Source organism: Aethalodelphis obliquidens, unplaced genomic scaffold (genome assembly GCF_003676395.1).
Source record: "Aethalodelphis obliquidens isolate GAN/ISIS:26980383/991018 unplaced genomic scaffold, ASM367639v1 scaffold31, whole genome shotgun sequence".
NCBI classification, from domain to species: Eukaryota; Metazoa; Chordata; class Mammalia; order Artiodactyla; family Delphinidae; genus Aethalodelphis; species Aethalodelphis obliquidens.
In genome coordinates, this window is record NW_020837975.1 from 1,433,092 (window position 1) to 1,457,616 (window position 24,525).

The window sequence follows — 24,525 nt, forward strand, 5'->3', positions numbered from 1 at the left end:
GTTGTGGTAGCTTCCAGTTGGCAATTGCATTGAAATGCTTTTTAGGTATCATTCGGGTTACTATATGGATTAAGGCCAGCTCCCACTGAGATGGTGGAATTTGAAAATGCAGACTAAATCTGAGAAGATTATTGTGGTGCACTCTTCTTTCCAGGAAAGCAACGCTAATCTCCCTCACCAATAGGAGATTGATATGGGTTAAAATGGTGACTATGGTGGGCAAGAAATATACATTAAATTGAGAATATGAGTTGATAAACATTTCTGGAAACCAATCTGTACATAGATTCAAATTTTCACATATAGATAACATTAGATGTAGAATTGCAGTTTTTAGGAAATTGTTATAAGGTAAATAATAGGTAAATTGCAAAAACACAAACAAATTAGGACATATTTGTAGCACTTTTGACAATAGTGAATAATTAGAAACAACCCAAAAATCTAGCAATAAAGGTATGATTCAGTTACAAATGATAATGTATTACACTGAGAGATGTCTACAAAGTATTGTTAAGGAAGAATTCAGGTTCAAGTTTGTATGCTGGTGTGTGAATGCATGTGAACACCATTATTTCTCTCAGTAATAAACTGACACATTTACTTCCTGTTCTATCAACTATAAACACATCACCTAGCTTCCTATCTTACCCTGATGACATGAGTTGCCATTCCCTGGCCTTTTGCCCACTTTTCACCTCCCCACTGTCATCTGTATTTCTACTTTATCAAGGATGACAATATTTATGTTCTGTTTTATAAGTACATCTAATTGTTTTACATTTGTCTTCACTGAAAAACAATAGTGCTTGTACTATTATGCCTTTGTAATTATAGGCTCTGCTTGAACAATAATTCAAAATCATAAAAGCTGCAAACACTATAATATATTATTGTTTTTCCTGGCATGTCTAATGCTTTGTAAATTGCCTCTCTTTCCCCTTGCACGCTTTTCATATCCTCAGTACCGTTATACTTTACTACAACTCTCTTCTAAACTCCCTCTCTTCCCTCCCCTCATAGAACTCCCTGCAGGCATCTTGGGTTCTTGCCTCCATCCTGGAGGGCTGCTCTCTAGAAGTACTAAACAGTGCTCTTCCTGGAACTTCAGGTCCCTGCTCTTCTGGATTGCATCATCTCTTTCCGAATGTCATGTCTTTCCCTTTTTATGCTAATTTTTTGGAAAATGTCTTCAATTAATTTTCTAAGGAAAGGCACTTAGGAAGTAAAGTTTATGAATCCTTGAATATGTATTTTGTATTCAGCTCTCAGATTTTATTTATTCTTAGGGGATTTTTTTTTCTTTTTACTTTTATTAAGTAAAGGGAAAAGGAAATTCACCTACATTATACAAAGGTTCCAGTTTGATCAAATTCCACAAAAACCTTTCCCTCCTATGTGATAAGTGCTGCTGCCTCTATCAGAGCAAACTTACTCTGCTTCCCAAATCCACAGGGGACATGTGAGAAACACCGCCTCACAGAGCTGGCTCACACTGTGGTGCACACGCTGAATTCCTGCTCTGTCCCAAAAGGTGAGGGCAGAGGGCGTGATGGTTCTCACAGAACTACTTTACAAATAGACTTGGGTTGACTCTTCAGAGGAGTCTCTTACGACACTTTTTAAAGAGATCTGGTGGGAATGTAAATTGATACAGCTACTATGGAGAACAGTATGGAGGTTCCTTAAAACACTAAAAATAGAACTACCATATGACCCAGCAATCCCACTACTGGGCATGTACCCTGAGAAAACCATAATTCAGAAAGAGTCATGTACCACAATGTTCATTGCAGCTCTATTTACAATAGCCAGGACATAGAAGCAACCTAACTGTCCATCGACAGATGAATGAATATAGAAGATGTGGCACATATATATCATGGAATATTACTCAGCCATAAAAAGAAACGAAATTGAGTTATTTGTAATGAGGTGGATGGACCTAGAGTCTGTCATACAGAAAGAGAAAAATAAATACGGTATGCTAACACATATATATGGAATCTAAAAAAAAAAAAGATTCTGATGAACCTAGGGACAGGACAGGAATAAAGACGCAGACATAGAGAATGGACTTGAGGACAAGGGGAGAGGGAAGTGTAAAGTGGGATGAAGTGAGAGAGAGGAATGGACATACATACACTACCAAATGTAAAATAGATAACTAGTGGGAAGCAGCTGCATAGCACAGGGAGATCAGCTCTGTGCTTTGTGATCACCTAGAGGGGTGGGATAGGGAGGGTGGGAGAGAGACACAAGAGGGAGGGTATGAGGATATATGTATGCAATAGCTGATTCACTTTGTTATACAGCAGAAACTAACACAACATTGTAAAGCAATTATACTCCAATAAGGATGTTGTAAATAAATAAATAAATAAATAAAACTACTAGTAAATTAAAAAAAGAGAGAGAGAGATCTGAGCAGAAAGTAGGTCAAAGGGCCATGGAAGCACTGCTGTGTGGCAAATGGAATGTCCCTGTTTGCGGAGTCATGGCGCCTAACAGAATCTGATCAGGCATTGTATGAAGACAAGGACACACTAGCACTGTGGCTTATCCAGTTAGTGTGGAGAAAGAGTCCTGGCATGGCCAAGAGTTCATAGGTGTGGACCCAAAAGTAATCTTGCTAAGCCTGGATTAGGTTGGCTGGCAGCATTTTGTGTCTGTATCCATCATAGAAGGAAAGAGCAGTGGTGAAGCAGAGCATGGGAATGCCTGTCTGGACACCAGTACTGATTGCCTGCCGTCGGGAGTCCTGGCAGTTTCCACAGCCAACTTAAAGAAGTCATCTAGTAGTAGGTTCAGAAGCCCTGGGTTTCGATCAAATGCATCTTTTATCTTTCCTAGGAATACACTCCTGCTGATGCAGCACTCCCTCCACATCAGGGCAATGCCACCATAGTTGAGCATCCAGCCAAATTCAGTGGCTACCTGTCCTAGCAACATAAAGCCCTGAGTATAAGTGATGATCTTGGAAGCATAGAGGGCCTTTCGAATGCCCCAGGGAATGATTCCTTATCTCCTTCAAACTGGATCTTTTGAGGTCCCTTCAGCTTTCTGCTGGCTTGGATCCTCTCATCCTTCAGAGATGATAAGCATCAAACAAAGACCGCTTCTCTGATGAGGGTGACAGAGACACCATACTCTGGGATCGAGATGGTGGTCAACTTCCCAGTGCCCTTCTGCCCCCGCACTGTCCCTGATCTTTAACAGCAGGTATTTTCCATCGGTCTTGGAACTTTAAAATATTGGCTGTGATTTCAATCAGGAATGACTCTAGCCCTCTCCTATTTCATTCCTCAAAAGCCTTTGCCATCTCCTTGTGCTCCACGCCCAAGATGTTTTTCATCAGGTGGTAGGCCTTGCAAATCAGCTGCATGTCTCCATACTCTACCCTGTTGTGCACCATCTTCACAATGTGTCCTGCCCTCTCATCTCCCACCCAGTCACACCAGGGTCCTCCAGTCCCCACTTTCACAGCGATGCCTTGGAAGATTGCCTTGATGTGGGGCCAAGCCTCCTTATTCCCTCCCTGCATAAATGATGGGCCATACCATGCCCCTTCCTCTCCACCACTAACTTCACTCCCCACAAACAAGATTCTCTTGGCCTTGGGGTCTCAACACTGTCTTGTGGTATCCTTGTATTTAGAATTTCCTCCATTGATGATGATGTCACCAGTGTCCAACAAGGGTACCAGTTTTTCAATAAAATCGACAGCCAGGACAGTCTTCACAAGCAGGATGATTCACCAAGGCTTCTTCAGCTTGGAGACCATCTCCTTCAAGGAGTGAGCACCAACCACCTTGGTGCCTTTCGCCTCATTGGCCAAGAAATCATCAACTTTGGAGACTATCCTATTAAAAGCACAGACCACAAGGCCATGGTCATTCATATTCAAAATTAAGTTCTGCCCATGACAGCCAGTCCAATCAGGGCAATATCAGCTTGGGCCATTGCAGTGGCAGCAGAGCGGGCTGGAACAAGGAGAGACAAGGCACAGATGACCCTCCTTAGGTATATTTTTAATATATTTTTTTCATTTCTTCATAATTTTGGAAGCATTTTTATTGAGAGACTGAATATACAAGTGGACAATGCCCAGACCATATATAAAAATAAAACTCTGACATAGAGAACAGATTTGTGGTTGCCAGTGGAGAGATAGGGGGAGGGGGAGGGTGATTCAGAGTTTGGGATTATCAGATGCAAACTATTATATATAGAATGGATAAACAATAAGGTCCTACCGTATAGCACAGGGGACTATACTGAATATCTTGTGATAAACCACAACAGAAAAGAATATAAGAAAAGAATGCATATATGTGTATAAATGAGTCACTTCGCTTTACAGCAGAAATTAACACAACATTGTAAATCAACTACACTTCAATAAAATAAATAAATAAATAAATAAATAAAATAAAACTCTGACCCCAAATCTGTGGCAACCAGCTTAGGAAATGAAGCCATTATCTAAAGAGCCAGGAAACCAGCCTACTATCTACAAGTCAGACTTGTAGGTCAGATCACTGTCTCTAACAAAAAATCCAAGAAGATCAAACAATAAACCCTTAAAAAAAATTGACCCCAAATGGCCAGAATTTGATTAACAACTGACAGCTTCTCTAAGTCTTGTTCCCACTTTCAATTTAGTGCCAACCAGAGAAAGCCAAATACACACCTAACCAATCATATGGGATGCCCTGCCTCTAGCAAGCCCACCTACAGATTTCCAACACCCCAGTCTCCAACTAGAGCACACCTGAAACCTTCCTTTTTTTTCAGTAAAAAGCTTTCCCAATCCTCTGCCTGCCTTTGAGTTTCTGGCAAAACCAAGTGATGGTGGCTGACTCCCTTGCTATAGAAACATGTGAATAAATAGCATTTTCTTTTTCTCATCTGTGTGGTCTTTGTTTATTTCCACATTATATATAAACTTCTAGAATCCAGGGCTACTCAGAAGCCTGATAACAGTGTGACTTTTTTTAAAAAAAATAGATTTGTTGGGATATAATTCACACATATCATACAAGTCACCCATTTAAAATGTACAGTTCAATGGCTTTTAGTATAATCACAGAGCTGTGCAACCATCCCCACCAAAATTTTAGAATATTTTCTTCCCCCCAGAAGAAATCTGTACCCATTAAAGTCACTCCCCCTTTTCCCCCAACCTCCACTTCCCTAGGCAACCACTAATCTCCTCTCTGTCTCTATAGATTTGCCTAATCTCATCGTTTGATATAAAGAGAATCTTAAATATGTGGTCTTTTGTGACTGACTTTTCATTTAGGAAAGTATCTCCAAGGCTCATCCCTGTTGAAACACGTGTCACTACTTCATTCCTTTTTATGACCAGATAATATTTCATTGTATGGATACACTACATTTTATTTATCCTTTCATGAGTTGGGGTGTTTCCAGCACTACATTTTATTTATCCCTTCATGAGCTGGGGTGTTTCCACTTTGGGGCTATTAATAATACAACTATGAACTTTATTTACAGCTTTTTGTGTGAATATTTGTTTTCATTTCTCTTGGCTAGATACCTAGGAGTGGAATTGTTGGGTCATATATATGGTAACAGCGTTTAACCTTCAGAGAAGCTATCGGACTGTTTTCTAAGGCAGTACACCACTCTCCACCCCAACAGCAATGTATGAGGGTTTCGATCCATTCACATTCTCACCAACATTTTTTAACATCTGTCTCTTTGATCATAGCCATCCTAGTGGCTGTTAGGTGGTATCCCATTGCTGTTTTGGTTTGGATTTCCCTGATGGCTAATGATTATTGAGCATCTTTTCATGTGCTTATTGGTCATTTGTTTACTTTCTTGTTCATTAAAATCCTTTGTCCATTTTGTAAATTGAGTTATTTTTCCTTTTATTGTTGAGTTGAAAGATGACCTGTTTTTTAACTTTGTTCTTTTCTTTCTGGAAACTTCAGCATTCTGAATTTTCACAATAACATGTCCAGGCAAACATCTTTTCTTCCCATTGCTGGGCACCTGGTAGGCCCTTCCAACCTAGAGACTCATGCTTTGGTTCAGTGTTGCCTCCTTTATCATTTCTCTGATGGTTTATTACCCTCTTCTTTCTCTTTCAGGGACTTCCATTTTTAGGTAGCAAATCTTGAATTTATCCATATGTGTTTAATCTTTATTCTCATATTTTCCTTTCTTGTTTTTGGTCCTTTTTATTCTTTTCCTAGATTTGCTTAATTTCTTTCTGTACTCTTCAACTGAGTTTTTCCATTGGTTACATTTTTATATGTTCCTATTTTAGAGCATATTGCTCTTATTTAATAAATGTAATATCTCTCTAAAAGATCTCTAAAGATACCAGGTATAGAGAGAATTTTAAAATTCTCTTCTGTTTTCTGGATTAATCATTCCCTCTTTGGCCATTGTTGCTAATTATTAACATTGCTCTTTCTTTTTGACATTCCTCATTTGTCTGGTCATCCTTTAATGCCTGTTTGAATTTAAGGTTAAGACAGTAGAAAATCTAGCAGAGGCCTTTGTACTGATGGACAAAAGTTTACCAACTTGCAGGTTTCATCTTCTGTTGAATCAGTGGCAAGTCAGCTGCTGTGAAAGGCTGAGATGTTGAAGGCTTCACTCTAGAAGTCTAGTTGCCACATAAAACACCTGGTTTTACCAGACAGTCCTTTACATTCCTGTAGATATGAAGTCTCCATTCTTGTTTTTATTGTGGTAAGTAAACATAACATAAAATTTACCACTTTACCCATTTTTAAGTGTACAGTTCAATGGCATTCATATTGTTGTACAACTATCACCACCAACCATCTCCAGAACAATTTCATCTTCCCAAATTGAAACTCTGTGCCCATTAAACACTAACTTCCCATTCCCACAAATCCCCAGACACTGTTCTACTTTCTGTGTGTATTGTTATTTACTTATGTTCTTTTTTTCTTTTTTGAATTTTATTTTTTATACAGCAAGTTCTTATTAGTTACCTATTTTATACATATTACTGTATATATGTCAATCCCAATCTCCCAATTCATCCCACCACCACCCCACCACCACTTTCCACCCTTGGTGTCCATACGTTTGTTCTCTATATCTGTGTCGCTATTTCTGCCTGGCAAACTGGTTCATCTCTACCATTTTTCTAGATTCCACATATATGTGTTAATATGTGATACTTAACTCTGTATGACAGTCTCTGGGTCCATCCAAGTCTCTACAAATGGTTCCTTTTTATGGTTGAGTAATATTCCATTGTATGTATGTACCACATCTTCTTTATCCATTCGTCTGTTGATGGGCATTTAGGTTTCTTCCATGACCTGGCTATTGTAAATAGTCCTGCCATGAACACTGGGGTGCATGTGTCTTTTTGAATCATGGTTTTCTGTGGGTATATGCCCAGGGGTAGAATTGCTGGGTCATTTTAGCTTTTTAAAGAAGCTCCATACTGTTCTCCATAGCGGCTGTATCAATTTACATTCCCGCCAACAGTGCAAGAGGGTTCCCTTTTATCCACACCCTCTCCAGCATTTGTTGTTTGTAGATTTGCTGATGATGCCCATTCTAACATGTGTGAGGTGATACCTCATTGTAGTTTTAATTTGCATTTCTCTAATAATTAGTGATGTTGAGAAGCTTTTCTGTGCCTTTTGGCAATCTGTATGTTTTCTTTGGATTGATGTCTATTTAGGTCTTCTGGCTTTTTGGATTGGGTTGTTTGTTTTTTTAATATTGAGCTGCACGAGCAGTTTATATATTTTGGAGATTAGTCCTTTGTCTGTTGATTCAATTGCAAATATTATCTCCCATCCTGAGGGTTAATTTTTCATCTTGTTTACAGTTTCCTTTGCTGTGCAAAAGTTTTTAAGTTTCATTAGGTTCCATTTGCTTATTTTTATTTTTACTTCCATTACTGTCGGAGGTAGGTCAAAAAAGATCTTCCTGTGATTTATGTCAAAGAGTGTTCTTCCTATATTTCCTCTAAGAGTTTTATAGTGTCCAGTCTTACATTTAGGTCTTTAATCCATTTTGAGTTTATTTTTGTGTATGGTGTTAGGGAGTGTTCTAATCTCATTCTTTTACATGTAGCTGTCCAGTAGGGAGTGTTCTAATCTCATTCTTTTACATGTAGCTGTCCAGTTTTCCCAGCACCAGTTATTGAACAGACTGCCTTTTCTCCATTGCATATCCTTGCCTCCTTTGTCATAGATTAGTTGACCATAGGTGCATGGGTTTATCTCTGGACTTTCTATTCTGTTCTATTCATCTATATTTCTGTTTTTGTGCCTGTATCATATTGTCTTGATTACTATAGCTTTGTAGTATAGTTTGAAGTCAGGAAGCCTGATTCCTCCAGCTGCATTTTTCTCCCTCAAGATTGCTTTGGCTATTCGTTGTGTCTCCATACACATTTTAAGATTTTTTATTCTAGTTCGGTAAAAAATGCCATTGGTGATCTGATAGGGTTTCCACTGAATTTGTGGATTGCTTTGGGTAGTATAGTCATTTTCACAATATTGATTCTTCCAATCCAAGAACATAGTATATCTCTCCATCTGTTTGTGTCATCTTTGATTACTTTCATCAGTGCCTTATAGTTTTCTGAGTACAGGTCTTTCACCTCCTTAGGTAGGTTTATTCCTAGGTACTTTATTATTTTGGTTGCAATGGTGAATGGGATTGTTTCCTTAATTTCTCTTTCTTATCTTTCATTGTTAGTGTATAGGAATGCAAGAGATTTCTGTGCATTAATTTTGTATCTTGCTACTTTACCAGGTTCATTGATTAGCTCTAGTAGTTTTCTGGTGGCATCTTTAGGATTCTCAGTGTATAGCATCATGTCATCTGCAAACAATGACAGTTTTACTTCCTTTCTAATTTGGATTCCTTGTATTTCTTTTTCTTCTCTGATTGCCATGGCTAGGACTTCCACATCTATGTTGAATAATAGTGGCAAGAGTAGACATCTTTTTCTTGTTCCTGATCATAGAGGAAATGCTTTCAGTTTTTCACCATTGAGAATGATGTTTGCTGTGGGCTTGTCATATACGTTCTTTATTATGTTGAGGTAGGTTCCCTCTGTGCCCATTTTCTGGGGAGTTTTTATCATAAATGGGTGTTGAATTTTGTCAAAAGCTTTTTCTGCATCTATTGAGATGATCATATGGTTTTTATTCTTCAGTTTGTTAATATGGTGTATCACATTGGTTGATTTGCATATATTGAAGAATCCTTACATCTCTGGGATAAATTCCACTTGATCATGGTGTATGATCCTTTTAATGTGTTGTTGGACTCTGTTTGCTAGTATTTTGTTGAGGATTTTTGCATCTATATTCATCAGTGATATTGGTCTGTAATTTTCTTTTTTTATAGTATCTTTCTCTGGTTTTGTTGTCAGGGTGATGGTGGCCTTGTAGAATGAGTTTGGCAGTATTCCTTCCTCTGCAATTTTTTGGAAGAGTTTGAGAAGGGTGGGTGTTAGTTCTTCTCTACATGTTTCATAGAATTCACTTGTGAAGCCATCTGGTCCTGGACTTTTGTTTGTTGGAAGATTTTTAATCACAGTTTCAATTTCATTACTCGTGATTGGTCTGTTCATATTTTCTATTTCTTCCTGGTTCAGTGTTTGAAGGTTATACATCTCTAAGAATTTGTCCATTTCTTCTGGGTTGTCCATTTTATTGGCATAGAGTTGCTTGTAGTTGTCTCTTATGATGCTTTGTATTTCTGTGGTGTCTGTTGTAACTTCTCCTTTCTCATTGCTAATTTTATTGATTTGAGTCCTCTCCCTTTTTTTCTTTATGAGTCTGGCTAAAGGTTTATCAGTTTTATTTATCTTCTCAAAGAATCAGCTTTTAGTTTTATTGATCTTTGCTACTGTTTTCTTTGCTTCTATTTCATTTATTTCTGCTCTGATCTTTATGATTTCTCTCCTTTTACTAACTTTAGGTTTTATCTGTTTTTCTTTCCTTTAGGTATAAGGTTAGATTGTTTATTTGAGATTTTTCTTGTTTCTTGAGGTAGGATTGTATCGCTATAATCTTCCCTTTTAGAACTGCTTTTGCTGCATTCCATAAGTTTTGTATCAGAATGTTTTCATTGTCATTTGTCTCTATGTAATTTTTGATTACCTCTTTGATTTCTTCAGTGATCTCTTGGCTATTTAGTAACATATTCTTTAGCCTCCATGTGTTTGTGTTTTTTAAGGTTTTTTTTTTCCCCTGTAATTAATTTCTAATCTCATAGCATTGTGGTCAGAAAAGATGCTTGATATGATTTCAATTTTATTAATTTTATAGAGGCTTGATTTGTGAGCCAAGATATGATCTATCCTGGAGAATATTCCATGTGCACTTAAGAAGAAAGTATAATCTGCTGTTTTCAGATGGAATGTCTTATAAATATCAATTAAATCTATCTGGTCTATTGTGTCATTTAAAGCTTGTGCTTCCTTATTAATTTTCTGTCTGGAGGATCTCTCCATTGGTGTAAGTAAGATGTTAAAGTCCCCCACTATTTTTGTGTTACTGTTAATTTCCTCTTTTATAGCTGTTCGCATTTGCCTTATGTATTGAGGTGCTCCTATGTTGGGTGTATGTATATTTATAATTGTTATGTCTTCTTCTTGGATTGATCCCTTGATTATTATGTAGTGTCCTTCCTTGTCTCTTGTAACTTTCTTTATTTTAAAGTCTATTTTATCTGATATGAGTATTGCTACTCCAGGTTTCTTTTAATTTCCATTCGCATGGAATATCTTTTTCCACCCCCTCACTTTCAGTCTGTGTGTGTCCCTAGGTGTGAAGTGGGTGTCTTGTAGACAGCATATATATGGGTCTTTTTTTTTTTTTGTATCCATTCAGTGAGCCTGTATCTTTCGGTTGGAGCATTTAATCCATTCACATTTAAGGTAGTTATCAATATGTATGTTCCTAATACAATTTTCTTAATTCTTTTGTGTTTGTTTTTGTAGGTCCTTTTCTTCTCTTGTGTTTTCCACTTAGAGAAGTTTCTTTAGCACTTGTGGTAGAGCTTGTTTGGTGGTGCTGAATTCTCTTAGCTTTTGCTTGTCTGTAAAGTTTTGATTTCTCTGTCGAATCTGAATGAGATCCTTGCCAAGTAGAGTAACCTTGGTTGTAAGTTCTTCCCTTTCATCACTTTAAATATATCGTGTCACTCCTTTCTGGCTTGTAGAGTTTCTGCTGAAAAATCAGCTGTTAACCTTATGGGAGTTGCCCTGTATGTTATTTGTCATTTTTCCCTTGTTGCTTTTAATAATTTTTCTTTAGCTTTAATTTTTGTCAGTTTTATTACTATGTGTCTTGGCATGTTTATCCTTGGATTTAACCTGCCTGGGATTCTCTGCACTTCCTGGACCTGGGTGGCTATTTCCTCTCCCATGTTTGGGTAGTTTTCGACTATAATCTCTTCAAATATATGCTCAGTCTTTTCTCTCTCTCTTCTCTTTCTGTGACCCCTATAATGCGAATGTTGGTGCATTTAGTGTTGAGCCAGAGGTCTCTTAGGCTGTCTTCATTTCTTCTAGGTCTTTGTTAAACATTTCTTGCATCTCTTTGATCTTTGCCTCCATTCTTTTTCCAAGGTTCTAGATCATCTTCACTATCATTATTCTGAATTCTTTTACTGGAAGGTTGCCTATCTCCACTTCATTTAGTTGTTTTTCTTGTTCCTTCATCTAGTACATAGGCCTCTGCCTTTTCATTTTGACTATCTTTCTGTGAATGTGGTTTTCATTCCACAGGCTGTGGAATTGTAGTTCTTCTTCCTTCTGCTGTCTGCCCTCTGGTGAATGAAGCTATCTAAGAGGCTTGTGCAAGCTTCCTGATGGGAGGGACTGGTGGTGGGTAGAGCTGAGTGTTGCTCTGGTGGGCAGTGCTCAGTAAAACTTCAATCCACTTGTCTGCTGATGGTGGGGATGAGTGCACTCCCTGTTGGCTGTTTTGCCTGAGGGGGCCCAGCACTGGAAGCTACAGGCTCTTTGGTGGGGCTAATGGTGGACTCTAGGAGGGCTCACACCAAGGAATACTTCCCAGAATTTCTGCTGCCAGTGTCCTTGTCTCCGTGGTGAGCCACAGCCACCCCCAGCCTCTGCAGGAGGCCCTCCAACCCTAGCAGGTAGGTCTGGGTCAGTCTCCTATGGGGTCACTGCTCCTTCCCTCTGGCTCCTGATGCGCACACTACTTTGTGTGTGCCCTCCAAGAATGGAGTCTCTGTTTCTCTCAGTCCTGTCAAAGTCCTGCAGTCAAATCCCAATAGCCTTCAACATTTGATTCTCTAGGAATTCCTCCTCCTGTTGCTGGAACCCCGGGTTGGGAAGTCTGACTTGGGACTCAGAACCTTCACTCCAGTGGGTGGACTTCTGTGGTATAATTGTTCTCCAGTTTGTGAGTCACCCACTCAGATGTTATGGAATTTGATTTTATTGTGTTTGAGCCTCTCCTACCATCTCATTGTGGCTTCTCCTTTGTCTTTGGATGTGGGGTATCTTTTATGGTGAGATCCAGTGTCTTCCTGTCTTCCTTCTTTCAGCAGTTAGTTGTGATTCTGGTGCTCTCACAAGAGGGAGTTTATTTATTATGTTCTATTTCATGCATTTTTGCTTTGAGTTCTGTGCTGGAGGTAAAGATGTGTGGGAAGTGAACATTTTCCAGCTACAATCTTTCCATTTACCTCCATGCCCTTGTTTTCAAGGCTACACTCACTTGGACCCCTCTCCTAACCCACAGGGTTTGTAAGGTGAAGCCTTTCTGATTTGTGCCCGTCTTTGGACGTTTTCTAAGTTGTGGTTTCCTCTCCCTTTCTGAACCAGGCCCTATTCCTTCACTCACTCTCTACATCCTGTATTTTCATAAAATCTTTCACACACCATTGAACCTCCCTCCATGTCCTATTTCTACATTTTTATTCCTAGTACGATGAGTTTTTGAACTCAGTAGTAGATATCATTATATGTTCAACCTGCCATATTAAAATATAAGCCTGTGCTAAAAATTTTAAACTCTTGAATGTTACCAAGTCTACTTAAACAGACATCTAATAGTTTTATATCTAAAATCAGTAACAAAATTCAAAGAGGTATTTTTCAAATAATAAAAATTCAAAGAGGTATTAAGAATCAGTATATGAGACATGTAATTTTTCATAAATAAATTTAAATCCTAGACTCCTATACATAGCTCAGATATAGGTTTAAAATCAACTACTTTTGTGACTACCATATTTAAGTTCTTTAGTAATTCTTTACTATTAAAGTCTCAGCAGAGTAGCATATTGTCATTAAATAGGCATTTACTGTGTATTCATGAAAGATAATGAGGAACTGGATTCCCATTGTTCATTATGACCATACAGGAAAGAGATCAACATAGAAGCTGACTTTTAAGTCCAGGTTTGGGCATTTATTAACTTGCCTTGGACAATTTTCTCAACATCTCAAGTCATTTTTCATCTGTGAAATAGGTTTAAAATAACACCTATTCACAGGACATCTGTGAAAAAATAGATAAAATAGATAAAGCAAAATAGATAAAGCACATGTAAGTCTGGGCTTAGAGTAGACGTTAAATAATGGCTACTAGCCATTATTATCCAAAGTTGGACTCCACTATCACTCTCTGTGGGTCAGGGTCCTGGGTCTAACAATGGCTGTGCTACTCAACCTCATTGTTGAAGTGGGGATGATACTGAGCCTACAATTAAAGGGTCATTTTGAGGATGAAAGGCAATAGAGATACAGGATTTAAAACAATGCTCTTATTATCCTCATCTGCACCATCACTACATGATTATTTGGTCTCTCTAAAGCAGACCATATTATTGAACCTAATGCCTACAGAGTCACGGTGAAAAGCTGAATCCAAACATTATTTTATGATCATGCCACCTCCCCACTCATTCTTTTCCTTTGCTCCTCTGCCCTCCACCCCACCTCAAAATATTTAAAGTCATTTTTATCTTTACATGTTGAACTGATATCATATTTATAATATTCCACATTTGAATCATCACCAATGGCCTATGGAATTAATAGCTGTCTTTATTATCTTTAAAAATAACTGAAATCTACAGAAAACTGCTTCACTTTTAACTTCTGTTGCTTCTACATTTCACTGAATTTTAAGTGTGCCTTTCCTGAATTGCTGCCATGTTATTTTTTCCTTCAGTAAGAAGAAAAATTGTTAAACTTCATTGCAAATGCCTTTAAGAGTTTTCTAACATTTTATCTTAACAACCTGATCTAAAAATTAATCATTATTTCCACAATAGAGTTTTCTTACAGGTGGAAATGCAGTTCCATTTAATAGAGATTGAGTTATCTACAGTAAGTTGCACTGGCTTTCAGCCAAAATGGACAAGAAACTCAAATTTTACCAAGTCATGATTTTTTTCAACCTGCTTGCTTGTAAAGCCTATTTTGATTATCTAGGTGTCATCTAAGGAGATGATACTCTTACTTATTTTCCTTTTTAGAGTATGTGTCTTTATACCTGCTGGTCCCTTTTCCTGGGCTTCCCTTCCCATTGTGTCCACCTTACAGCCCCCACCCGTTCTCCAGATCCAGCTCACTGTCACCCCTGGTGTTTTCTTTTTAAATTACTGAGTCCCACTTACATGCTCCTCTTCGTTCCCTCAGAATTTCATCCCTACCTCCACTATAGCCCTTACCATTATACGTAGCAATTGCTAAAGACCAGTTCCACCCACTGGACTGAATCTGAGTGGAAGTCAGTGTGGATTCTTCTCTAACTCTCTAATATTTTATGATCAATAAATGTCTGGGGCTTCCCTGGTGGTGCAGTGGTTGAGAGTCCACCTGCCGATGCAGGGGACACGGGTTCGTTCCCTGGTCCGGGAAGATCCCACATGCCGCGGAGCGGCTGGGCCCGTGAGCCATGGCCGCTGAGCCTGCGCGTCCAGAGCCTGTGCTCCGCAACAGGAGAGGCCACAACAGTGAGAGGCCCGCATACCACAAAAAAATTTAAAAAATAAATGTCTGTTGAAAGAAGGACTTAATAAGTCATCCCATTGGAGGACATCAGCTACTTTCTTTTGCTCAAATCTCCTCCTTTGGGAGAACAATGCCCAGACCCACATATCCTCAGAGACCCATGAGGTGATACAGATTTTGGTTCCAAAGATGGATGTGTGGTCTAGGAATGGACAATCAGAGAACTCAAACACTTCATCCCACTGACCACTAGGACTAAGTCAAAAATGGACATGTGACTTTTGTGGGCCAAGGAAGGTCATTGCAAGGAGAATTTGGAAAGATACACTTTCTTTTCTCTGGGACCACCACTAAGAGTGATCAATGTAAGACTAGAGTTGATGATGGCTGTCTTTGCCACCACATGGGAACACTTTACCAGAATGAAGTTAATCCAGAAAAAATCAGAGCTAAAGAATGGCTCAGGACAAACTTCTGCTGACATCATTTGATTCTCAACTCCAGACATGCCTAAAATCCATTCTTATCTTCTCCCATTACATAAGTTTTTTGTTTTCTTAAGCTAGTTTGCGTGTCATTTCTGTCACTGGCAACAAAAAAAAGTCCTGGAAAAACACAGTTACTCTCTCAAACAAGGTTGTGAATGTTTAAACCATGGAGTGAAACACACTATTATTGGCTGCATAGGTATATGACTTATACCTTTGGATGCAGTGGCATACTGCTGTAAATAATAAGCTAACCCATCACCAACTATTTTTACAGGAACAAATAAAAGATAAAAAATGTTTCCTTCTTCTTTCAAAATCCCCTGACACAACTCTGCTATGAGATTAAAAGTATATGCTCATATTCAAAAACAAATATATTGTGATTTTTCTTATTGTCAAGTTGATAAACAAAAGCCAGCAAATGAAAAAACTACATCAAGAAAAATATTTTTAAAGTTAACTATTTCTTCCTTCCACAAGAAAGAGTGGGTTTTTGGAGATTTGATAACATGAGAATAAACCGTGCTGACATACTGAAACCCCAGTTGTGAAGATCCATTGCACACATTCTTGAACTTTAATATGCATAGGAGTCATCAGAAGGTATGCATTAAACATTAGGATTCAAAGACACCATCCCAAAGATTCTGGTTCATTTGCTAAAGTGGGACCAGGAATCTAACTTTTAAATAAGTACCCCAGGTCAGTCTGAATTAAACTGTGCCTTGCTCTCTGAGGTAAAGGGAATCATAAAATTATGAAACTTGGAGATGAGTCTTTCCTTACAAGGTGAGAAATGAAACTAGCTTTCACTAAAGGAAATATTAAACAGAGAAAGTGTTAGATTTTAGAGTATTATTTTCTTAGAATGCATAGGACAAAAGATATGGAAGGCCTCTTTTGCCCAGAAAAATATAAGCCCCAGTTCTATTTCTTTCTCATTTAGAAACTAGTTTATTTCTTTATTTTTTATTAAATGGGACACAGAAAATTGTTTAGAAATAATATGGCTTCCTGAACCTTACATCCAAGGCATAAAATTGGGTACATTCTTGGAACATAAAACGTTAGATTTCAGAGGAATCTTACAGGCCATTTAACCCAACCATTATCAGATGTTGGACTCTTTTCTGTACTATTCCCTAAAAGTGGTCATTCAATCTCTGCTTGAACACATCCAATGACCCAGAACTAATTACTTCATGAGAAAGCAATTATTTTCTCTTATGGTCAAAGTTTGTGTTTGTTTGTTGGTTTGTTGGTGACAGATATTTTTCCCCTTCCTTTAGGCTAAAATATACCTCCCAGTATAGGATTTTCATCAGTCTTAGGTCTGCTTGCTCTGTTGACACACAAAAAATATAGCTGTCCTATTTGAAAAGTTATCAGGAGGACACCCTCTCAATTCTCTCTTTTCCAGATTAAACAACCAGTTTCTTCAGCTCTTTCTTTCCTGCCTCAGTTTCTAGATATTTTCCCCATCTGATCACCCCTTGCTCTTTATTCTCCTACTTGTTCGATTGCTCTCTTGATTTAGAGGATTTAAGGAACGGGGTAAATATGTTATTCTGGTTTTCCAAAACTAATTCACGAGGATTAAAGCTACTCTTAACAAGCCCTCTTGGTGCATCATACTCTCAGCAGAGAATAAAGAAAGCTTCTTTTAACTGAGAGCAATAAACATCAGGAAAGTGGCAATGCTAGTTTTTCTTCCCCGAACCTGCAGTCTCAGGTGAGTAAGAACCCCATGTGTCTCTCATTTGAGGTGATGGTATGTGTGCTTTATGACTCCCTGGACCCAGAGAATGTTTCCTCTTGGATCGCCGTTTCCAGGTGCTTGTTTAAAAGGTAGGAACAAAGGGTGTTGACACATCGGTCATCCTGTCCTCAGGGCCAGCTGTTCCTCCTGCAGTATTGGTGCCCTTGCTACCAAGATGGTGATGCCAAAGTGGACGCCTGGCTTGTTTACTTTCTCATTTGAAGTGAGTCACTAATTTTTATTAGATCAACATGTAACTTTCCTGGTAAGATCATTTTTTAATGCTAGAAAGAGATCATTTTAGGGATCCATCTTTGCTGTCTGGAACCAGGATGTTATTTTTGTTTTAGTTTTTTTTTTTTTTAATATTAGTACTTGTCATGTGAAAAAAAATTTGACATTTTCTTGCCCTTTATTCATCCCCCAAGGCACAAGAATGATAAAGAAGCCCCTGATTTACTTGTATTAACAATTCAAGCTTTAGATTTGCTTCACAGGCTGGTAAGAACTTCCCTGAGCCTCAGAGGAGGCCCTCAGACTGGCCAAGTCCAGGGCATCTGGACCTAAGTGTAGAGTGTGACCTTTACAACCAAGAATATTTACATGATGTAAAGTGGTAGATGCTGCAAGAGAGGTACAGATAAAGTATTTTGAGAATATGAAAAAGAAGATATTGTTTCAGGATAAAGTAAATAAAGTTTGAGTTTTCAGAGAAAGAAGGGCAAGACACTCCAGGAGAGGGGGCTCCTGTGGGAGGAAACTGGGGGAAGGAGCTCGGGGTGGTGGCTTCATCCATAACCTAACACAAGAGATGAGAAAATAAAGTATTACAGCAGAGATAAAATAGCTCATGAATCCTGAATATTCTTTTCTAAAGTGATTTACTGCTAATGGTATTAAAAGATGTAATCAGTTATTTCTATTCTTTATGGTAAAATCAATTAAACAAATTCATAATGCAAATGAACTATTCTTTTCCAACTACAGGGGCCTAAAAAGTAAAACACTACTGCACTAATTTTCAGAGCCATATACTGCTACAAGTAATTTGCTCTTAAATAAAGTAGTCTGATTCTGACTAGACATATATGATAAAGTAAAATGCAGAAGATATTTTAAACACCGAGTACATATTATATGACTCCTGTAAAGTTTACAAGCACAAGCTTGAGGTTTAATTACTAATATCTCTCAAATTTCATTTATTTATTTATTTATTTATTCTCATTAGGCATCCTTTTTTTTTAAATATTAACTCTGCCATTTATTTATTTATTTTTAACATCTTTATTGGAGTATAATTGCTTTACAATGGTGTGTTAGTTTCTGCTTTATAACAAAGTGAATCAGTTATACATATACCTATGTTCCTATATCACTTCCCTCTTGCATCTCCCTCCCTCCCACACTCCCTACCCCACTGTTCTAGGTGGTCACAAAGCACCGAGCTGATCTCCCTGTGCTACGCGGCTGCTTCACACTAGCTATGTATTTTATGTTTGGAAGTGTATATATGTCCATGCTACGCCCTCACTTTATCACAGCTTACCCTTACCCCTCCCCATATCCTCAAGTTCATTCTCTAGTAGGTCTGTGTCTTTATGCCCGTCTTGCCCCTAGGTTCTTCGTGACCATTTTTTTTCTTAGATTCCATATATATGTGTTAGCATATGGTATTTGTTTTTCTCTTTCTGACTTACTTCACTCTGTATGACAGATTCTAGGTCCATCCACCTCACTACAAATAACTCAATTTTGTTTCTTTTTATGGCTGAGTAATATTCCATTGTATATATGTACCATATCTTTATCTATTCATCTGTTGATGGACACTTAGGTTGCTTCCATATCCTGGCTACTGTAAATACAGATGCAATGAATATTTTGGTAAATGATTCTCTTTGAATTATGGTTTTCTCAGGGTATATGCCCAGTAGTGGGATTCCTGGGTCGTATGGTAGTTCTATTTTTACTTTTGTAAGGAACCTCCATGCTCTTCTCCATAGTGGCTATATCAATTTACACTCCCACCAACAGTGCAAGAGGGTTCCCTTTTCTCCACACTCTCTGCAGCATTTATTGTTTGTATTGTTTAATGATAGCCATTCTGACTGGTGTGAAATGATATCTCATTGTAGTTTTGATTTTCATTTCTTTAATGATTAATGATGTTGAGCATTCTTTCATGTGTTTGTTGGCAATCTGTATATCTTCTTTGGAGAAATGTCTATTTAGATCTTCTGCCCAGTTTTGGATTGGGTTGTTTGTTTTTTTGATATTGAGCTGTATGAGCGGCTTGTAAATTTTGGAGATTAATCCTTTGTCAGTTGCTTCATTTGCAAATATTTTCTCCCATTCTGAGGGCTGTCTTTTTGTCTTGTTTATGGTTTCCCTAGCTGTGCAAAAGCTTTTAGTTTCATTAAGTTCCATTTGCTTATTTTTGTTTTTATTTCCATTTCTCTAGGAAGTGGGTCAAAAAGGATCTAGCTGTGATTTATGCCATAGAGTGTTCTGCCTATATTTTCCTCTAAGAGTTTGATAGTGTCTGGCCTTACATTTAGGTCTTTAATCCATTTGGAGTTTATTTTTCTGTATGGTGTTAGGGAGTGTTCTAATTCCATACTTTTCATGTACCTGTCCAGTTTTCCCAGCACCTCTTATTGAAGAGACTGTCTTTTTTCCATTGTATATTCTTGCCTCTTTTATCAAAGATAAGGTGACCATATGTGCGTGGGTTTATCTCTGGGCTTTCTATCCTGTTCCATTGATCTATATTTCTGTTTTTGTGCCACTACCATACTGTCTTGATGACGGTAGCTTTGTAGTATAGTCTGAAGTCAGGGAGCCTGATTCCTCCTGCTCTGTTTTTCTTTCTCAAGATTGCTTTGGCTATTCAGGGTCTTTTGTGTTTCCATACAGAGTGTGAAATTTTTTGTTCTAGTTCTGTGAAAAATGCCATTTGTAGTTTGGTAAGGATTGCATTGAATCTGTAGATTGCTTTGAGTAGTAGAGTCATTTTCACAATATTGATCCTTCCAATCCAAGTACATGGTATATCTCTCTATCTCTTTGTATCATATTTAATTTCTTTCATCAGTGTCTTATAATTTTCTGCATACATGTCTTTTGTCTCCTTAGGTAGGTTTAATCCTAGATATTTTATTCTTTTTGTTGCAATCGTAAATGGGGGTATTTACTTAATTTCACTTTCAGATTTTCCATTATTAGTGTTCAGGAATGCTAGAGATTTCTGTGCATTAATTTTGTATCCCACTACTTTACCAAATTCATTGATTAGCTCTAGTAGTTTTCTGGTCCTATCCTTAGGAGTCCCTATGTATAGTATCATGTCATCTGCAAATAGTGACAGGTTTACTTCTTCATTTCCTATTTGGATTCCTTTTATTTCTTTTTCTTCTCTGATTGCTGTGGCTAAAACTTCCAAGACTATGTTGAATAATAGGGGTGAGAGTGGGCAACCTTGTCTTGTTCCTGATCTTAGTGGAAATGCTTTCAGTTTTTCACCATTGAGGGTGATGTTGGCTGTTGGTTTGTCATATATGGCCTTTATTATGTTGAGGAAATTTCCCTCTATGCTTACTTTCTGGAGGGATTTTATCATAAATAGGTGTTGAATTTTGTTGAAAGGTTTCTCTGCATCTATTGAGATGATCATATGGTGTTTATCCTTCAATTTGTTAATATGGTGTACCACGTTTATTGATTTGCATATACTGAAGAATCCTTGCATTCCTGAGATAAACCCCACTTGATCATGGTGTATGATCCTTTTAATGTGCTGTTGGATTCTGTTTGCTAGTTTTTTGTTGAGGATGTTTGCATCTATGTTCATCAGTGATACTGGCCTGTAGTTTTCTTTCTTTGTGACATCTTGGTCTGGTTTTGGCATCAGGGTGATGGTGGCCTCGTAGAATGAGTTTGGGAGTATTCCTCCCTCTGCTATATTTTGGAAGAGTTTGAGAAGGATAGGTGTTAGCTCTTCTCTAAATGTTTGATAGAATTAGCCTGTGAAGCCATATGGTCCTGGGCTTTTGTTTGTTGGAAGATTTTTAATCACAGTTTCAATTTCAGTGCTTGTGATTGGTCTCTTCATAGTTTCTACTTCTTCCTGGTTCAGTCTCGGAACGTTGTGCATTTCTAAGAATGTGTCCATTTCTTCCAGGTTGTCCATTTTATTGGCATACAGTTGCTTGTAGTTAACTCTCATGATCATTTGTATTTCTGCAGTGTCAATTGTTACTTCTCCTTTTTCATTTGTAATTCTATGGATTTGAGTCTTCTCCCTTTTTTTCTTGATGAGTCTGGTAATGGTTCATCAATTTTACTTATCTTCTCAAAAAACCAGCTTTTAGTTTTATTGATCTTTGCTATCGTTTCTTTCATTTCTTTTTCATTTATTTATGATTTCATCTTTATGATTTTTTTCCTTCTGCTAACTTTGGGTTTTTTTTGTTCTTCTTCCTCTAATTGCTTTAGGTGTAAGGTTAGGTTGTTTTTTTGAGATGTTTCTTGTTTCTTAAGGTAAGGTTGTATTGCTATGAAATTCCCTCTTAGAACTTCCTTTGCCACATCCCATAGGTTTTAGGTCATTGTGTTTTCTTTGTCATTTGTTTATAGGTAATGTTTGATTTCCTCTTTCATTTCTTCAGTGATCTCTTGGTTATTAAGTAGTGTATTGTTTGGCTTCCATGTGTTTGTATTTTTTACAGATTTTTTTTCCTGTATTTGATATCTAGTCTCATTGCGTTGTGGTCAGAAAAGATACTTGATACGATTTCAATTTTTTTAAATTTACCAAGACTTGATTTGCAACCCACGATATGATCTATCCTGAAGAATGTTCCATGAGAACTTGAGAAGAATGTGTGTTCTGTTGTTTTTGGATGGAATGTCCTATAAATATCAATTCAATCCAACTTGTTTAATGTATAATTTAAATCTTGTGTGTCCTTATTTGTTTTCGTTTTGGATGATCTGTCCATTGGTGAAAGTGGGGTGTTAAAATCCCCTACTATGATTGTGTTACTGTCGATTTTATTGCTGTTAGTATTTGCCTTATGTATTGAGGTGCTCTTACGTTGAGTGCATAAATATTTACAATTGTTATATCTTCCTGGATTGATTCCTTGATCAGTATGTAGGGTCCTTATTTGTCTCTTGGAATTGTCTTTATTTTAAAGTCTATTTTGTCTGATATGAGAATTGCTACTCCAACTTTCTTTTGATTTCCATTTGCATGGAATATCTTTCTCCATCCCCTCACTTTCAGTGTGTATGTGTCCCTAGGTCTGAAGTGGGTCTCTTGTAGACAGCATGTATACGGGTCTGGTTTTTATATCCATTCAGCCAGTCTATGTCTTTTGGCAGGAGCATTTATACCTATTACATTCAAGATAATTATCGATATGTATGTTCCTATTATCATTTTCTTAACTATTTTTGGTTGTTTTTGTAGGTCTTTTCCTTCTCTTCTGTTTCTTCCCTAGAGAAGTTCCTTTAGCATTTGTTGTAAAGCTTGTTTGGTGGTGCTGAATTTTCTTCGCTTTTGCTTGTCTGTAAAGGTTTTAATATCGCTGTCAAATATGAATGAGATCCTTGCCTGGTAGAGTAGTCTTCGTTATAGGTTTTTCCCTTTCATCACTTTAAATATGTCTTGCCACTCCTTTTTGGCCTGCAGAGTTTCTGCTGAAAGATCAGCTGTTAACCTTATGGGGATTCCCTGTGTGTTATTTGTTGTTTTTCCCTTGCTGCTTTTAATATGTTTTCTTTGTATTTAATTTTTGATAGTTTGATTAATATGTATCTTGGTGTGTCTGTCCTTGGATTTATCCTGTATGGGACTCTCTGTGCTTCCTGGACTTGATTAACTATTTCCTTTCTGATATTAGGGAAGTTTTCAACTATATTCTCTTCAAATATTTTCTCAGTCTCTTTGTTTTTCTCTTCTTCTTCTGGGACCCCTATAATTCTAATGTTGGTGAGTTTAATGTTGTCCCAGAGGTCTCTGAGACTGTCCTCAATTCTTTTCATTCTTTTTTCTTTATTCTGCTCTGCAGTAGTTATTTCCACTATTTTATCTTCACTTATCCATTTTTCTGCCTCAGTAATTCTGCTATTGATTCCTTCTAGTGTATTTTTCATTTCAGTTATTGTATTGTTCATCTCTGTTTGTTTGTTGTTTAATTCTTCTAGATCTTTGTTAAACATTTCTTGCATCTTCTCGATGTTTGCCTCCATTCTTTTTCTGAGGCCCTGGATCATCTTCACTATCATTATTCTTATTTCTTTTTCTGGAATATTGCCTATTTCTATTTCATTTAATTGTTTTTCTGGGGTTTTATATTTTTCCTTCTTTCTGGTACAGAGCCCTCTGCCTTTTGATCTTATCTATCTTTCTGTGAATGTGGTTTTTGTTCCACAGGCTGCAGGACTGTAGTTCTTCTTGATTCTGCTGTCTGCCCTCTGGTGGATGAGGCTACTCAAATTTTATTTTATGTGAAAAACTCTTGAGAATACTGTGGATGGCCATTATCACCACTTACTACACTGTTGACCTACCATCCAATCTCTGCCTGCACTTATACATATTAGGCTCCAGCTGGTCTGGGGGCTACATGCTCATGGTCATTATGCAGTTAACTTCTTCTATCTGGTGAGGGTTTTAGTGTCTATATAAGAACTCAGGAATGTGGACATATCCTTCAAAGAGGAGCTAAGGATTCTGTGACTCTGCTATATGGTGATTTACTTTTTAATTTGTCATCAGTTCTCCTGGCTATTTCTTATTACTACATGTTCACCTTCTTTTCAATCATTAATTCTTGAGTCAGCCTTTTGTGAGTCAGGGGAGGCCTGGGAGACTACAGCTTTTCTACAAACAAGAGGTAGGCAGAGGACATGAGGGGGGCAGTCTTTCCCAGGAAGGCCCCATAGGGCCCTGCTTGGTTACAGAAGGAGGAAAAGAGAGGGAAAAGAACAGGCAGGGGCACTAATTTTCTTCTCTGACAAACTGAGGAGTCAAGAGATACTGACTTTAGTTAATGGAAAGAGATCAAGGTTAAGTATGGTATCTATATTACGTATATTACTGATTGCATAGGTAAACAACTGAGGAAATAAAACAGCAATAGTAGGCAAAGGTATGCAAAAATTTGGGGGGTTGGAAAGTGGAAGTTGGCAATAAAGTCCACAGTTGGTAAGAAAAGAAAGAGTGGCAGAAGTCAACTGCAACAGAGGAAACCACTGAGAGGCTTTGCCCCTGGGAT

At 37.7% G+C, this 24,525-nt stretch overlaps 1 pseudogene; it reads right to left on the bottom strand.

Annotated features, from left to right (window-relative positions):
• Positions 1-2,518: 2,518 nt before the first annotated feature.
• On the bottom strand, positions 2,519-3,963 carry LOC113630870 (6-phosphogluconate dehydrogenase, decarboxylating pseudogene; annotated as a pseudogene).
• Positions 3,964-24,525: the final 20,562 nt, after the last annotated feature.